The sequence below is a fragment of the Orcinus orca genome, chromosome 12, assembly GCF_937001465.1.
Source record: "Orcinus orca chromosome 12, mOrcOrc1.1, whole genome shotgun sequence".
Taxonomy (NCBI): Eukaryota; Metazoa; Chordata; class Mammalia; order Artiodactyla; family Delphinidae; genus Orcinus; species Orcinus orca.
In genome coordinates, this window is record NC_064570.1 from 68,563,662 (window position 1) to 68,578,236 (window position 14,575).

Consider the following 14,575-nt stretch of genomic DNA (forward strand, 5'->3'; position numbering starts at 1 on the left):
TTTAATGTTGTCCCAGAGGTCTCTGAGACTGTCCTCAATTCTTTTATCATTTTTCTTTATTCTGCTCCCTGGCAGTTATTTCCACCATTTTATCTTCCAGCTCACTTATTCATTCTTCTGCCTCAGTTATTCTGGTATTGACTCCTTCTACAGTATTTTTAATTTCAATAATCGTGTTGTTCATCACTGTTTGTTTGCTCCTTAGTTCTTCTATATCCTTGTTAAATGTTTCCTGTATTTTGTCCATTCTGTTTCCAAGATTTGGGATCATCTTTACTATCATTACGCTGAATTCTTTTTCAGGTAGTTTGCCTATTTCATCTTCATTTATTTGGTCTTGTAGGTTTTTACCTTGCTCCTTCGTCTGTAACACATTTTTTGTTGTTTCATTGTTTTTTTTTTTTTTTGATGGGTGGTGCTGTATTCCTGTCTTGCTGGTTGTTTGGCCTGAGATGTCCAGCACTGGTGTTTGCAGGCAGTCGGATAGAGCCAGGTCTTGGTGCTGAGATGAGGACCTCCAGGAGGCCTTACTCCAGTTGGTATTCCCTGGTGCCTGAGGTTCTCTTTTAGTCCAACGGTTTGGATTCTGAGCTCCCACCACAGGAGCCTGGGGATGACCTCCGGCCTGGGAACCAAGATCCCGCAAGCTTTGTGGCACAGTGAAAAAAAAAAAAAAAAGAAAGAAAGAAAGAAAAAAAGGAGCAGTACAATATCAAAGAATAAAAAACAAAATAAAATTAGAAAGATAAAAAATAGGGGCTTCCCTGGTGGCGCAGTGGTTGAGAATCTGCCTGCTAATGCAGGGGACATGGGTTCGAGCCCTGGTCTGGGAAGATCCTACATGCCGTGGAGCAACTAGGCCCGTGAGCCACAACTACTGAGCCTGCATGTCTGGAGCCTGTGCTCCGCAAGAAGAGAGGCGTGATAGTGAGAGGCCCGCGCACCTCGATGAAAAGTGGACCCCGCTTGCCGCAACTAGAGAAAGCCCTCACATAGAAACGAAGACCCAACACAGCCAAAAATAAATAAATAAAGAAAGAAAGAAAGAAAGATATATTAGGAACAATAAAACTATAATTGAAACAACTATAACAAGGTAAAATAAAACCACAACAGAAAAAAGAAAAGAAAAAAAATGGCAAGGGGGGGGAACAAGCCAAAAGGACAGAACAAGGTATAAAGAATAAAATAAAATTAGAAAAATAAAAGATTTATTAGGAAAAATATAAAACAATCAACAATAATGAATAAACAAGGTAAAACAGAACCTCAATCTAAAAGAGGAAAAAAGAAAAAAATAGGCTTGGCTATGGGGGAGGAGTTTAGGTGAGGGGTGGAACTTAGGCAGGGGCAGTGTTTAGGGTGGGGCAGGACCTAGGCAGGTCGGGGGGTGACGTTTGAGCATGGGGCAGGGCCTAGGCAGGGTGACATTCAAGCATGGGCAGTGCCTCTGCTTAGGACCTGCATAGAAGGGGTGAGGCAGCACCTCGAAAGGAGGGCCTCTGGAGTGTGGAGTTCTGGAGTTTGGAGGTAACGCCCTGAGTGAGGGTGTGTGGGTGGTGTTTAGGCCCAGTGCGTTGGAGGGGGTCTCCAAGTGTAGAGGTGTGACCCTGGGTGGGAGTGCAGGGGTGGGGCTTGGGTTCTGTGCAGCAGGAGGGAGGCTCCGAGGGCAGAGGATTAGGCCTGGGAGCCCAACAGGCTCCCCCATGCCTAAGTGGACAGGGAAAGCACTGGCCACGTTCCCTTCCCTTCCTTCGCGCCCCTCCCCATCGTGTCCCCCAGGGTCTCCCCCGTCGCCGCTAGACCCCTAACCATGGGTGGGTCCCGCTGGGTGTAGAAACTCCTCCCCTCCCCCAGGCACCCCTCAGGGGTGCCAGTCCCGGAGGTCCGGCCTTTACTTTTGCTCCTCCTTCCCTCCCTCCCACTCCCTCAGGACCCGCGCAGCTAGAGGGGGCCTAGGTGGGCAGAGGATCAGGCCTGGGATCTCAGCAGGTTCTTGGGGGCCCAAGTGGGCAGGGGAAACCTGGCCACGCTCCTTTTTGATCCTCTGCCCTCCCAATGGTCCCCCAATTTCCCCCTTTGGGCGTGGGATCCCTTCCCTTCCCCCAGCTGTCCCTGAGGGGTGCCAGTCCTATCTCACCTCCACTTCTCCTCCCCCCTCACTCCCCTCATGCCCCACGTCCTACCCGGTCACTGGGGGTTCCTCCCATCCCCTTAGGTGTCCGCGGTCCCCCACCGGTGCCTGGTAGGTGCCCTCATTGTGAGGAGATGTGAATTCCATGTCCTCCTAGTCTGCCATCTTGACTCCACCCCCACAGTTGCTTCTTTGTTCACCAAGTCCACTGAAGTGGAACTATAAATATTATCTCTTACAATATTTTCTTCTGCCTCTTTTTCTTTCATGTTTGATCTCTATCTAATATGCAATTCTCACATGAAGACACTTTTTACCAAAACCTTTTCTGTAAAAACACCAAATGGCGGATGATGCCGGTGCTGTGGGAGGGCCCAGAGGCCCCGGGGACCCTGGAATGGGAGGCCGTGGTGGCTTCCACAGAGGCTTCGGCAGCGATGTCCGGGGCCAGGGCCAGGGTTGTGGTCGGGGCCGGGGCCAGGGCCGAGGCCACAGAGCTCACAGAGGCAAGGCCAAGGACAAGAAGTGGCTCCCTGTCACCAAGCTAGGCCGCCTGGTCAAGGACATGAAGATCTAGTCCCTGGAGGAGATCTACCTCTTCTCTCTGTCCATCAAGGAATCTGAGATCATTGACATTTTCTTGGGGGCGTCCTTCAAGGATGAGGTTTTGAAGCTCATGTCTGTGCAAAAGCAGACATGTGCTGGCCAGCAGACCAGGTTCAAGGCATTTGTCACCATCAGGGATTACAACAGACATGTTGGTTTGGGTGTCAAGTGTTCTAAGGAGGTAGCCATTGCTTTCAGTGGGGCCATCATTCTGGACAAGCTCTCCATCGTCCCCGTGTGGCAAGTATACTGGGGGAACAAGATTGGCAAGCCCCGTACCGTCCCTTGCAAGGTGACTGGTCACTGGCTCTATGCTGGTGTGCCTCATCCCTGCCCCCAGGGGCACTGGAATCATCTCAGCCCCTGTGCCCAAGAAGCTACTGATGATGGCTGGAATTGACAACTGCTATACCTCTGCCAGGGGCTGCGCTGCCATCCTGGGCAACTTCGCCAAGACCACTTTTGGTGCCATTTCCAAGACCTACAGTTATCTCACTCCTGATCTCTGGAAATAGACGGTGTTCACCAAGTCTCTGTATCAGGAATTCATCGACCATCCTGTAAAGACCCACACCAGAGTTTCCGTGCAGAGGACCCAGGCTCTAGCTGTAATCACCACTTAATTTTCTATGAGAAAAATAAAGTGAATGAAGCCAGTTTAAAAAAAAAATGGATTGCATTGTTTCCCTGGGCTATTATTTCTCCTACTACTTATATTTTAAATATATAGATAATTTTGAAAACAAAGCTTTAAAGGACAGTTGGTTCTTTGATTAAATGGCATATAGTAGAGCCATCTGTTATAGGTGACATTTTTTTCCCCTTCACGGCCTAACTAGGAACTTTCAAATATTATTTAAGTTGGGGTTAGGACTCTGGACTAGAATTATTGTTATTTCACTTTACCATTTAGTATAGCCATCAACTGAGATCTTGTAGGTACTACTGTAAAAGAATACTTTTTTCATTTAAGGAGACCATTGGTGGTCTTGACTCCTGTCATTCTGTGAGTATGCTGACTCAATGAGGGTATCCCTTGCTAGTTAGTGTTAGAATGAGAAATGCATACCTACTTATTCAACAAACACCTACTGAGAACCACAAAGTGTTCAATATGAGATGAAGATGCCTTTTATCTCTTGCTAATTGACAATGAAAAAAATTGAGATAAAGAAATAAAATTATAGTTAACAATCCAAGTGTAAATATAATGCCAATTTTAATAAATTTATCACTTCCTTTTTTAGATGCTATCCAAAAGTTTGTGCTATTTAAATTTTTAAACCTTCTTTTACGTCATCCACATGACAAAAGCTTCTCTTCTTGAGATCAGCAATGACCTCCACATGTTGCTTACTTCACTGGGCAATTATACTGATACCTTCATCTTGTCTCATCAGCAGCATTTGGCAGAGTTGATCATCCCCTATTCTAGAAATACTTTCTTCATTTGGCTTACAAGATACCACATTCTCCTGGTTTTCTTCCTACCTCACTAGCCATTTTTTCTGTTTTCTTTTGCTGGCTCCTCCTATCTTCATCTTTTCACTTTGGTAAAATTCTTGGGTTTCTTCTTTTCATTATCTCCTCATTGATAATGTTACCCAGGTACATACTTTCAAATACCAATCATACACTAACGCCTCCTAAATGTAGATCTCCAGTCTGGCTCTCTCTCCTGAATACCAATCTGGTGCATCCAACTCTGTCTCAGCTACTTGGAAGTCTAATAGCCATGTCAAAAGTCAAACTCTTGATTCACTACCTCTACTCCCTACCCCACCTGGTTCCTCTGGTGATGTTCTGTCTCAGTTAATGGAATTCAATCTTTCCAGTTGCTCAGGCAAAAATCCTTAGAGTTATCCTTGACCTCTTTCTTTCTCATACACCCCACATCTAATCCCTCAGCAACTCCTATTGGCTCTACTATCTTAAAAATATAACCTTTTTTGACCACTTGTCACCACTAGTCCCCTGGTCCATAAGACCATTATTTCTTGCTTAGATTATTCCTACAGTTTCCTAACTCATGTTGTTCTTTTCCACTTTACTCTTAACAAAGCAGTCAGACTGATCATTCTGTTGACACATTAACTCAGAACATGGTGCTCTTTTTAAGAACTGTCCAAGGATTTATTCCATTTCTCTGAGGTGAAAGTTGAAGTCTTTTTTTTAAATGGGTTTTTTTAAAATTTATTTTATTGAAGTATAGTTGATTTACAATGTTGTGTTCATTTCTACTGTACAGCAAAGTGATTCAGTTATATATATATATATATATATATTCTTTTTTTAATTGGAGTATAGTTTCTTTACACTGCTGTGTCAATTTCTGCTGTCCAGCAAAGTGAATAAGCCATATGTATACATATATTCCCTCTTTTTTGGATTTCCTTCCCATTTAGGTCACCACAGAGCACTGAGTAGAGTTCCCTGTGCTATACAGTAGGTTCTCATTAGTTATCCATTTTATACATAGTAGTGTATATATGTCAATCCCAATCCCCCAATTCATCTCATCCTCCCACCCCTTCCCCCTTGGTATCCATACGTTTGTTCTCTATGTCTGTGTCTCTATTTCTTCTTTGCAAATAAGATCATCTACACCATTTTTCTAGATTCCACATATATACATTCTTTTTATATTTTTTCCATTATGATGTATCACAGTATATTTCCCTGTGCTATATATATAGTAGGACCTTATTGTTTAGCCATGCTATATATAATAGTTTGCATCTGCTAATCCAAAACTCCCAATTCCTCCTCCCCCAGCCCCCTCTCCCTTGGCAACCACAAATATGTTCTCTATGTCTGTGAGTCTGTTTCTGTTTCGTACATAAGTTCATTTGCGTCATATTTAGATTCTACATATAAGTGATATCATATGGTATTTGTTTTTTTCTGTCTGACTTACTTCACTTAATATGGTAGTCTCTAGGTCCATCCATGTTGCTGCAAATGGCAATACTTCATTCTTCTTTATGGTTGACTAACACTGCTCAGTCATAAACAAGTTGAAGTCTTTGTAATAGGTAGCAAGGTCCTATGTGACCTAACTCCTGTAACCTCTAAGACCCCATCTCCTAATATTCTGACCACCCCACCCCTCTACTCCATCTCCATCACTCTCATCTCTCTGTTGTTCCTGAATAGGTTGGGCATGATCCCTCCTCAGTGTATTCTTATTTGTTCCTCTGCCTGGATTGGCTTTCTTCAGACATCCACATGGCTCTCTTTCTCACATCTTTCAAGTTTTTTCTCCAGTGCCACATTCTCCTTCAGACCTTCCCTGATCACACTATTTAACATTTTAATGCACTCTCTGCTCAGTGCTGTGACCTTCCATCCTACATTCATGCTCTGGTTTTCTCCATAACATTTATCACCTATTAAAAGTGTTAAATACTATGCTGTATAGTATATAACTTACTCATTTATTTTGTCTAGTATCTGTCTCCCCATACATAAATTCTGACAGCAGAGTTTTGTGGGTTTTTTGGCTTGATATACCCCTAGTGCCTCAAACTGTGCATAGCATAGGTTCTCAGTAAATGTTTAGTTGAACGTATGAATGAATACAGCAAGGTAAGTGCTAATAATAGTCTAAAAATAAAAATATTTATTTTTTTAGAAAAATTAAAACATATTCCAACGTGTCATCTAGGGTTGAGGATGAACTGAAGGAGGAAGCAAAAGTATTTTAAAGGTCTCATCTTATTGGCAGAGGTCAAGGGTCAGGGAGTTAAATAACGTTGGAAAAAATGGAAATGAATACCTTTTTATTGGCTTGAAAAACAATATCAGAAAATGTCAATTCTCACAAAATTAATAAATGCATTTGATGCAATCCTAAATAGAATTCCAAAGGAATGTTATGGTAAGGGAGAATTGGAAAGTTGAATAAAATGATTTAAACATTTTAATGAAAGAATAAATGCTACAAATCAAAAAAATACATATTTTGGGAAAAAAAGAGAGACTAGTAAGGGAGGACTTGACCTAATAGATATCAAATGCTATTGACCTAGAGATACACAAATAGACTCATGGGACAGAATAGAGCAGAACAGAATCTAAAAATATATATCCCAGCATTTAAAAATATATATCTAAAAATATATATCCCAGCGTTTAAAAATATATATCTCAGCACCCAGCGGAGTCAAGATGGCAGTGTGGGAAGATGTAGAGTTAGCATCTCCCCACAACAAGGGCACCTGCCTGCCACTGGTGGGGGACTCTGATGCCCAAGAAGACGGGAGGAACCCCAAAGTGAACGAGTAGGATGTAGGGGGACTGAGCGGGGAGGAGAAGTGGAGGCCAGACAGGATTGGCGCTCCTGAGGCCGGGGAGATCAGGAGAGGCAGGCAGGAGGGACCATCCAGGAGGAGCAGGAGAGGAGTGGAGGGTGATTGCCCCGCCCACTCAGGCACAGGGAGCCTGCTGAGCTCCCAGGCTGGTCCCCTGCCCACCAAGGCCCACCCCTCCCCACCGGCCACATTGGTCCTGGGGGCATAGGAGGGAGGCCAGGGAGATGAGGAGAGGCAGGCGGGAGGGGCCCTCCCAGACCACAGACTGTAGGAGCAGGAGAGGAGAGGAGGGTGTTTGCCCTGCCCACTCAAGCCCAGGAAGCCTGCTGGGCTCGCAGGTGAGGTCCCCTGCCCTCTGAGACCAGGGGTGGGGGTCACGCCTGGGCCCCTTATGTTCCTTGAGCCTAAGCCCCACCTCCCACAGCCCCCAGGGCTTTTTCCAACCCTGTGGGGTCCTGAGCATTGGCCCTACCCAATGCCCAAACCTCGCCCTTGCTTAGGTCTTGCCCTCCACAGCCACAGCCTCCCTCCCACCTTTTTTTTTTCTTTTTCCTCCTCCTCTTTTTTTACTATTGTGGTACTGAGGTATCTTACAGTTGTTGATTCATTTATATTTTTATTTTTACATTCTTTCTAACATATCTGCTAGTTTCCTCATCTAATTTTACTTTTTACTTTGTTTTTTTTTTTTTTTTTTGCCACCCTACACAGCTTGCGGGATCTGGGTTCGTGAGCCCGGGGTCAGGCCGAAGGTCCTGCGGTGGGAGCTCTGAGTCTGAACCACTGGACTAACAGAGAACCTCAGACCCCAGGGAATATTCATCAGAGTGAGGTCTCATGGAGGTCCTCATCTCAGCACCAAGACCCAGCTCTACCCAATAGCCTACAGACTGCAGTGCTGGAAGCCTCAAGTCAAACAACCAGTAAAACAGGAACACAATCCCACTCATAAAAGAAAAAAAAATGAAACGGCAAAAATATATGTCACAGATGAAGGAGCAAGGTAAAAACCTACAAGACCAAATAGATGAAGAGGAAATAGGCAATCTACCTGAAAAACAATTCAGAGTAATGATAATAAAGGTGATCCAGAATCTTGGAAATAGAATGGAAGCACAGATTGAGAAAATACAAGAAATGTTTATCAAAGATCTAGAAGAACTAAAGAACAAACAAACAGAGATGAACAACACAATAACTGAAATGAAAAATACACTAGAAGGAATCGATAACAGAATAACTGAGACAGAAGAACGAATAAGTGAGCTGGAAGACAATATGGTAGAAATAACTGCCAAGGAGAAGAATAAAGAAAAAAGAATGAAGAGAATTGAAGACAATCTCAGAGACCTCTGAAACAACACTAAACGCACCAACATTTGAATCACAGGGGTCCCAGAACAAACAGAGAAAAAGAAAGGGTCTGAGAAAATATTTGAAGAGATTATAGTGGACAACTTCCCCAACATGGGAAAGGAAACAGTCACCCAGGTCCAGGAAGCACAGAGAGTCCCATACAGGATAAAACCTAGGAAAAACACATAAACACACATATTAATCAAACTAACAAAAATTAAATTCAAAGAAAAAATATTAAACGCAGCCAGGGAAAAACCAAAAAATAACATACAAAGGAATCCCCATAAGGTTATCAGGTGATTTTTCAGTGGAAACTCTGCAGGCCAAAAGGGAGTGGCAGGATATACTTAAAGTGATGAAAGAGAAAAACCTACAACCAAAATTACTCTACCCAGCAAGGATCTCATTCAGATTCAATGGAGAAGTCAAAAGCTTTTCAGACAAGCAGAAGCTAAGAGAATTCAGCACCACCAAACCAGCTTTACAAATGCTGAAGAAACTTCTCTAAGCGGGAAGCAAAGAGAAGAAAAAGACCCACAAAAACAAACCCAAAACAATTAAGAAAATGGTAATAGGAACATAAATATCGATAATAACCTTGACTGTAAATGGATTAAATGTCCCAACCAAAAGACACAGACTAGCTGAATGGATACAAAAACAAGACCCATATATATGCTGTCTACAAGAGACCCACTTCAGACCTAGGGACACATACAGACTGAAAGTGAAGGGATGGAAAAAGATATTCCATGCAAAAGGAAATCAAAAGAAAGCTGGAGTGGCAATACTCATATAAGACAAAATAGACTTTAAAATAAAGACTGTTACCAGAGACAAGGAGGGACACCACATAATGATCAAAGGATCAACCCAAGAAGAAGATATAACAATTATAAATGTTTATGCACCCAACATAGGAGCACCTCAATACATAAGGCAAATGTTAACAACCATGAAAGAAGGAATCGAGATTAACACAATAATAGTAGGGGACTTTAACACCCTACTTACACCAATGGACAGATCATCCAAACAGAAAATAAATAAAAAACCCACAAGCTTTAAATGACACAATAGATCAGATAGATTTAATTGATATTTATAGAACATTCCACCCAAAAGTGGCAGAATACACTTTCTTCTCAAGTGCACATGGAACATTCTCCAGGATAGATCACATCTTGGGTCACAAATCAAGCCTCGGAAAACTTAAGAAAATTGAAACCATATTAAGGATCTTTTCCGACCATAAGGCTATGAGATTGGAAATCAGTTACAGGAAAAAAACTGTAAAAAACCAAATACACAGAGGCTAAACAGTGTGCTACTAAATAACCAAGAGATCACTGAAGAAAGAAATTTAAAAATACATAGAAACAAATGACAATGAAAACACGACAACCCAAAACCTATGGGATGCAGCAAAAGCAGTTCTAAGAGGGAAGTTTATAGCAATTCAATCTCACCTCAAGAAACAAGAAAAATCTCAAAAAAACAATCTAAGCCTACACTTAAAACAACTCGAGAAAGAAGAACAAAGAAAACCCAAAGTCAGTAGAAGGAAAGAAATCATAAAGATCAGAGCAGGAATAAATAGAAACAAAGAAACAGTAGCAAAGATCAATAAAACTAAAAGCTGGTTCTTTGAGAAGATAAACAAAATTGATAAACCCTTAGCCAGACTCACCAAGAAAAAAAAGGGAGAGGAGGCAAATCAAAAAAATTAGAAATGGAAAAGGAGAAATCACATCTGACACTGCAGAAATACAAAGGATTATAAGAGACTACTACAAACAACTACATGCCAATAAAACGAACAACCATGAAGAAATGGACAAATTCTTGGAAAGGTACAATTTTCCAATACTGAACCAGGAAGAATTAGAAAATATAAACAGACCTATCACAAGTAATGAAATTGAAGCCGTAATTAAAAATGTTGCAACAAACAAAAGTCCAGGACCAGATGCCTTCAATTCGCCTTCAGGCGAATTATATCAAACATATAGAGAAGAACTAAGACCAATCCTTCTCAAACTCTTCCAAAATATTGCAGAGGGAGAAATACTCCCAAATTCATTCTACAAAGCCACCATCACCCTGATACCAAAACCAGAAACAGATATCACAAAAATAGACATTATAGACCAATATCACTGATGAACATAGATGTAAAAATCCTGAATAAAATACTAGCAGACAGAATCCAACAGCACATTAAAAGGATCATATACCATGATCAAGTGGGATTTATCCCAGGGATGCAAGGATTCTTCAATATACACAAGTCAACAATGTGATACACCATAACAACAAAATGAAGAATAAAAACTATATGATCATCTCAGTAGATGCAGAAAAAGCTTTTGACAAAATTCAACACCGATTTATGACAAAAAACTCTCCAGAGGGCTTTCCTGGTGGCGCAGTGGGTGAGAGTCTGCCTGCCGATGCAGGGGACATGGGTTCATGCCCCGGTCTGGGAATATCCCACATGCCACGGAGCGGCTGGGCCTGTGAGCCATGGCCGCTGGGCCTGCGTGTCTGGAGCCTGTGCTCCATGATGGGAGAGGCCACAACAGTGAGAGGCCCGCGTATGGCAAAAAAAAAAAAAAAAAAAAAAAAAACTCTCCAGAAAATGGTCATAGAGGGAACCTACTTCAACATAATAAAGGCCATATATGACAAACCCACAGCAAGCATCATACTCAATAGTGAAAAACTGAAAGCATTTCCACTAAGATCAGGAACAAGACAACGATGTCCACTCCCACCACTCTTATTCAGCATAGTTTTGGAAGTCCTAGCCACAGCAATCAGAGAAGAAAAAGAAAAAAAAAGGAATACAAATTGGAAAAGAAGAAGTAAAACTGTCACTATTTGCAGATGACATGATACTATACATAGAAAATCCTAAAGATGCCACTAGAAAGCTACTAGAACTAATCAATGAATTTGGTAAGGTTGCAGGATACAAAATGAATGCACAGAAATCTCTGGCATTCCTATACACCAAAAACGAAAAATCAGAAAGAGAAATTAAGGACACATTCCCATTTACCATTTCAACAAAAAGGATAAAATACCTAGGAATAAACCTGCCTAAGGAGGCAAAAGACTTGCACTCAGAAAACTATAAAACACTGATGAAAGAAATCGAGGATGACATAAACAGATGGCGAAATATACCATGTTCTTGGATTGGAAGAATCAATATTGTGAAATGACTATACTACCCAAAGCAATCTACAGATTCAATGCAATCCCTATGAAACTATCACAAGCATTTTTCACAGAACTAGAACAAAAAAGTTCACAATTTGTATGGAAACACGAAAGACCCCGAATAGCCAAAGCAATCTTGAGAAAGAAAAATGGAGCTGGAGGAATCAGGCTCCCTGACTTCAGACTATACTACAAAGCTACAGTAATCAAGACAGTATGGTACTGGCACGAAAACAGAAATAGAGATCAATGGAAAAGGATAGCAAGCCCAGAGATAAACCGACACACATAGTGTCACCTTATCTTTGATAAAGGAGGCAAGAATATACAACGGAGAAAAGACACCCTCTTCAATAAGTGGTGCTGGGAAAACTGGACAGGTACATGTAAAAGAATGAAATTAGAACACTCCCTATCACCATACACAAAAATAAACTCAAAATGGATTAAAGACCTAAATGTAAGGCCAGACACTATAAAACTCTTAGAGGAAAACATAGGCAGAACACTCTATGACATAAATCATAGCAAGATCCTTTTTGACCCACCTCCTAGAGAAATGGAAATAAAATCAAAAATAAACAAATGGGACCTAATGAAACTTAAAAGCTTTTGCACAGCAAAGGAAACCATAAAAAAGACAAAAAGACAATCCTCAGAATGGGAGAAAATATTTGCAAATGAAGCAACTGACAAAGGATTAATTTCCAAAATTTACAAGCAGCTCATGCATCTCAATATCAAAAAAACAAACAACCCAATCCAAAAATGGGCAGTAGACCTAAATAGACATTTCTCCAAAGCAGATATACAGATTGCCAACAAATACATGAAATGCTCAACATCATTAATCATTAGAGAAATGCAAATCAATACTACAATGAGATATCATCTCACACTGGTCAGAATGGCCATCATCAAAAAATCTACAAACAATAAATGCTGGAGAGGGTGTGGAGAAAAGGGAACCCTCTTGCACTGTTGGTGGGAATGTAAATTGATACAGCCACTATGGAGAACAGTATGGAGGTTCCTTAAAAAACTAAAAATAGAAGTACCATATGACCCAGCATTCCCACTACTCATTATATACTCTGAGAAAACCATAATTCAAAAAGAGTCATGTACCAAAATGTTCATTGCAGCTCTATTTATAATAGCCAGAACATGGAAGCAACCTAAGTGTCCATCAACAGATGAATGGATAAAGATGTGGCACATATATACAATGGAATATTACTCAGCCATAAAAAGGAACGAAATTGAGCTATTTGCAGTGAGGTGGATGGACCTAGAATCTGTCATACAGAGTGAAGTAAGTCAGAAAGAGCAAAACAAATATCATATGCTAACACATATATATGGAATCAAAAACAAAAAAAGAAAATGGTCAGAAGAACCTAGGGGCTAGGCAGGAATAAAGATGCAGACCTACTAGAGAATGGGCTTGAGGATACGGGGAGGGGGAAGGGTAAGCTGGGACGAAGTGAGAGAGTGGCATGGACACATATACACTACCAAACGTAAAATAGATAGCTAGTGGGAAGCAGCCGCATAGCACAGGGAGATCAGCTTGGTGCTTTGTGACCACCTAGAGGGGTGGCATAGGGAGGGTGGGAGGGAGGGAGATGCGGGAGGGAGGAGATGTGGGAACATGTGTCTGTGTGTGGGTAATTCACTTTGTTATACAGCAGAGGCTGAAACACCATTGTGGAGCAATTATACTCTAATAAAGATGTTAAAATAAATTAATTAATTAAAAAAATAAGTGTTAACATGGTGTAAATTGCACCCAGAATTACATTAAATAATTTATGCCAAGTAAACATGAGAGAGAAAAAAAAAAGACCACTACTTAACACCATACACAAAAATAAACTCCAAATGGATTAAAGACTTAAAGGTAATACCAAACACTATAAAACTTTTAGAGGAAAACATAGGAAAACACTCTTTGACATAAATCTCAGCAAGATCTTTTTTGACCCACCTTTTAGAGCAACAGAAATAAAAACAAAAATAAACAAATGGGACTTAATTAAACTTAAAAGCTTTTGCACAGCAAAGGAAACCATAAACAAGACAAAAAGACAATCCTCAGAATGGGAGAAAGTATTTGCAAATGAAACAATAGTCAAAGGATTAATCTCCAAAATATACAAACTGCTCATGGAGCTCAATATCAAAAATACAAACAATCCAGTTAAAAAATGGGTGGAAAACCTACACAGACATTTCACCAAGGAAGACATACAGATGGCCAAGAGGCACATGAAAAGCTGCTCAACATCACTAATTATTAGAGAAATGCAAATCAGAACTACAATGAGATATCACCTCATGCCTGTCAGAATGGCCATCATCAAAAAATCTAGAAACAAGAAATGCTGGAGAGGGTGTGGAGAAAAGGGAACCATCTTGCATTGCTGGTGGGAATGTAAATTGATACAACCATTATGGAAAACAGTGTGGAGCTTCCTTAAAAAACTATAAATAGGGCTTCCCTGGTGGCGCAGTGGTTGAGAGCCCGCCTGCTGATGCAGGGGACACGGGTTCGTGCCCCGGTCCGGGAAGATCCCACGTGCCGCGGAGCGGCTGGGCCCATGAGCCGTGGCCGCTGAGCCTGCGCGTCTGGAGCCTGTGCTCCGCAATGGGAGAGGCCACAACAGTGGGAGGCCTGCGTACGGCAAAAAAAAAAAAAAAAAACTATAAATAGAACTACCATACGACCCAGCAATCCCACTACTGGGCATATACCCTGAGAAAACCATAATTCAAAATGAGACATACACCACAATGTTCATTTCAGCACTGTTTACAATAGCCAGGTCATGGAAGCAACCTAAGTGTCCATCGACAGGTGAATGGATAAAGATGTGGCACATATATACAATGGAATATTACTCAGCCATAAAAAAGAAACGAAATTGAGTTA

At 41.3% G+C, this 14,575-nt stretch overlaps 1 pseudogene; it reads left to right on the forward strand.

Moving 5' to 3' along the window:
* The first annotated feature begins 2,477 nt into the window (after positions 1-2,477).
* LOC101271406 (40S ribosomal protein S2-like) lies at positions 2,478-3,363 on the forward strand (annotated as a pseudogene).
* Positions 3,364-14,575: the final 11,212 nt, after the last annotated feature.